We start from the raw sequence: 4,712 nt of genomic DNA, 5'->3' as shown, positions 1-4,712 counted from the left end.
AATATCAATGCCTCCATTAATGCCCCCCAGAATTAATAGTGACCCCATTTGGGCCCCCCAGAATTAATAATGCCCCCATTAGTTCCCCCAGTAATAGTAATGCCTCCATTAGTGCCCCCCAGAATTAGTAATGCCCCATTAGTGCCCCCCAGTAATAATAATGCCTCCATTAGTGCCCCCCAGAATTAATAATGCCCCCATTAGTGCCCCCCAGTAATAATAATGTCTCCATTAGTGCCCCCCAGAATTAATAATGCCTCCATTAGTGCCCCCCCAGAATTAATAATGCTCCCATTAGTGCCCCCTGTAACAGTAATACCTCGTGTAGTGGCCCCCAGAATTAATAATGCCCCCATTAGTGCCCCCCAGTAATAATGCCTCCAATAGTGCCCCCCAGAATTAATAATGCCCCCATTAGTGCCCCCCAGTAATATTAATGCCTCCATTAATGCCCCCCAGAATTAATAATGCCCCCATTAGCGCTCCCCTCCAGAATTAATAGTGACCCCATTTGGGCCCCCCAGAATTAATAATGCCCCCATTAGTTCCCCCAGTAATAGTAATGCCTCTATTAGTGCCCCTCAGAATTAGTAATGCCCCATTAGTGCCCCCCAGTAATAATAATGCCTCCATTAGTGCCCCCCAGAATTAATAATGCCCCCATTAGTGCCCCCCAGTAATATTAATGCCTCCATTAGTGTCCCCCAGAATTAATAATATTTCCATTAGTGCCGCCCAGTATTTTTTAAATCAAGATAGTTTTTATTGAAAGAGTAAAACACAGTGTACGACATATACACATACTGTATAATTCAACATACAATGGCATGTATAATAAAAGAAATTTGTGCCCATTTTTAAATATAAATACAATGTTGTTGTGTCAGCTTATTATTTCCAAGGAGTACACATTAATCACAATGTATCCAGGGCGTACACACATCATAATAAAACCCGATCATTAAACCAAACTCCCCTGCCCACCTCCCAACACTCTCAAGCATTTCAAACCTGTGAGACGACCGAGCCCTACAAAAGCAGTATCTCTTCGGTGTTGCAGCACTGTCCATTGCGAAACACTAGTGCGCAGCCATGATGCCCAGCGTTCCCACTATACCAAGCCAACCTACCGCAGTCCCCCAGTCCCAGAAATTTGGTCTCTTATGCATTCCGCAGCGAGGGTCCCTGACACAAGACCCGGAGCACTTAACCATCCCTGCCAAATAGATAGAAACTTATTGGGACACTTCCTTTTCAAGTATATTCCCCTTTCATATCTTAGGATGGTGTTCATTCTATTAAGGTATTCCCGAGAGGTGGGCGTTCTCTGCTTACATATAGATGAGTTAGTATCCCCCTCATCAACTTCTAGCAGTCCCAGAAGACAGCCGCCCAGAATTAATAATGCCCCCATTAGTGCCCCCCAGTAGTAATAATGCCTCCATTAGTGCCCCCCAGAATTAATGCCCCCATTTTGTCCCCAGTAATACTAATGCCCCAATTAGTGACCCCCAGAATTAATAGTGCCCCCAGTAATAATAATGCCCCCCAGAATGATAAATGTCCCCATTGGTGCCCCCTAATAATATTAATGCACCCATTAGTGCCCCCCCAGGATTAATAATGCCCCCCAGGATTAATAATGCCCCCATTAGTGCCCCCAAGGATTAATAATGCCCCAATTAGAGCCCCCCAGTAATATTAATGCTCCCATTAGAGCCCCCCCAGTAATATTATGCTCCGGTAGTGCCCCCTGTAATAGTAATGCCTCTATTAGTGCCCCCCAGAATTAATAGTGCCCCCAGTAATAGTAATGCCTCCATTAGTGCCCCCCAGTAATAGTAATGCCTCCATTAGTGCCCCCCCAGAATTAATAATGCTGCCATTGAAGCCTCCAGTAATACCAATGCACCCAGTAGTGCCCCACAGTAATAGTAATGCCCCCCTCTCTGTAAGCCCGCAGAGGACACTCGACATACACTTAGCCCATAAATAAGTTTGAGGCATCGCAAGAATAAATTTGTATATACATTTCGAGGTGGGGACATTTTTTTGTGACCCATTATCTTGGAGGTATTAGAGCGATACATGGGATCTTTATCACACAGTTTTTCAGACCCTGTTTGGTGGCAGACAGTATATGGGCACTGTATGGCGGTATGCTGTGCACGGCCTTTCCTGGGCGTACAGAGATAGGTTTGTCTTTGCAGGGGTCTTTCAGATAATGTTATACCGTATTGCTATGGTGAATACAGGCCATATATCCCAGTTTATTTGCATGCATCTATAGCCTGATCCAGGCTACTGTATCACCTCCATCCTAGATGCTCGCCTCATTGACCTATCTCTACAAAATCAATGCAATGCAAAAGAGATCCATGCATAATCAGGCAGATAATATGTAAAGAACAGAACCAATGAAATAACACGGGGTAAAAAACACAAAAATGCACCAGATTGTATAAATCCTATAAAAATACATTTTATTAGCACATAAAAAAAAAAGAAATTAAACCCAAACATTTGTCACATCCCAAATCAGTTTCAAAGTAAGGCCTCATGCACACGAAAAATACGGATGACGTCCGTGTGCATTCTGTATTTTGCGGAACGGAAAAGCTGGCCCCTTAGGACAATAATAGGACATGTTCTATTTTTTTGCGGAACGGAAATACGGACCTACGGAAACGGAATGCACACGGAGTAGCTTCCTTTGTTTTTGCCGACCCATTGAAATGAATGGTTCCGTATACGGTCTGCAGCACTGGCACGGAGCCCTTACGTTCGTGGGCATGAGCCCTAAGTGTCTTTGAATCTAGTCCTCTAATCCTGAGAAATGCTTTTTTTTAAGTGCACTGTGGGCGGGGCTGCTTTATTTGGTGCACCTGGCATCATCACTACCAGGTCTGAAATTTCAGGAAATTACAAAAAAAAAAAGAGGGGGAGGCTGCTGGTGACGTTATGGTATAGCAGTAGTGCACCAAATGGCGCCCATAGTGCACCAAAAAATGCATTTGTAAAAAATCATTTCTCAGGGTTGGAGGACTGTATTTTCACAAGAAAGGTGCCGGCCCTGCATGGAGGTATGCCTTCTTTTTGTAAGTTGTAAAAGACCCTAATAATTAAAGGGACGATGATGTACACCCAGTATTTACAGGTAGAGATTTCAAACTACAGGGAGAACAAGGACAATGGAATCCCTACAATGATTACTACTGCCATTATTATTGATTGATATAGCGCCATCATCTTCCATGGTGCTGTACATATTAAAGCCTCATGCACACGTCCGTGAAACACGGTCTGTGTGATACCGGCCTGGATTTCTTCTGAGTGCAGAAGCGCACGGCGTCCTTGGTTGCTATGACGCCGTGCGCTTCCTGCTGCCGCCGCAGTACAGTAATACACTGGTATGATCTATACCAGTGTATTACTGTACTGCGGCGGCAGCAGGAAGTGCACGGCGTCATAGCAACCAATGATGCTGTGCGCTTCTGCATTTAGAAGAAATCCAGGCCGGTATCACACGGACCGTGTTTCACGGACGTGTGCATGAGGCTTAATGATGACTCCTAACCTTTCTACATTCCCCATGTAATACCAATTCCAAATCATCTATTCTTATGACTCTATGTTGTGCCATTCCTCTATTATTCCTGCTAGTAGTTTATGAATGAATTGCTAGCAGTTTGCAATGAAGGTCCAGCTGGGTGTTACCAGGTAGGAGTGCGTCCCGCGCAGTCTGACACTGGCAGCACTGGGTGGATAGTGTCAGACTGTGCAGGGACACACCGCAAACTGCTTACACCCAGCTGAACCTTCACTGCAAACTGCTGGCAATTAATTTATAAGTTCTAGTAGGGATAATAGAAGAATGGCACAACATAGAGTCATGACAATAGATGCTCCAGAATTGTTTTTACATGGGGAATGCCAGTAGTTACTAAAACAGACCTCTCAGGAGAGGGGACGTGTATCTCATTTATCATTTTCTACGCCTGTTTTAGAGCTCTGCTGTTTTTTGCGATCTGCAAATTGCGGAACCACAAAAAACAGATGCCGCCCGTGTGCCTTCCACAATTTGTGGAACGAAACAGGAGACCCATTATAGAAATGCCTATTCTTGTCCGCAAAACGGACAAGAATAGGACATGCCTCATAATTTTTGCGGGGCCACGGAACGGAGCAACGGAGGCGGACAGCACACAGAGTGCTGTCCGCATCTTTTGCGGACCCATTGAAATGAATGGTTCCGTATATACGGACCGTTTACGGAATCAAAATACGCCCCGTATACGGAACGCAGAAAACGTTCGTGTGCATGAGCCCTTAGGCTTCGAAAATGATCTAAATCTACACCAGCAAGGTAGCTGGTGTAGATTTAGGCAGGCGGTGGATGCGCCTACAGTATGTTGAGACTGGCACCTCTACATAACTTAGGCGCAACATGCGCCAGTGCAAGGGGTATGAAGACCAAATGACCCCAATAATGCAGATTATATGAATGTAAAGGCACTCGCTACTTTTCCACAATGAGTGTAATATTGCAGTCCAAACAGTGACACCTACAGGCCATCTTATATACAACACCTTCCAATCAATACAATAGTAATATAATCATTTATTTATTAAATGGAGGAATGGTCCCTACTTTGTCGTCAGTCCTGAACCATATGTCTTTTGTGAGTGATCGATATATATTTGCACCCATA

This window comes from Bufo bufo, chromosome 10 (genome assembly GCF_905171765.1).
Source record: "Bufo bufo chromosome 10, aBufBuf1.1, whole genome shotgun sequence".
NCBI lineage: Eukaryota > Metazoa > Chordata > Amphibia > Anura > Bufonidae > Bufo > Bufo bufo.
Note: the sequence above shows the minus strand (reverse complement) of the source record.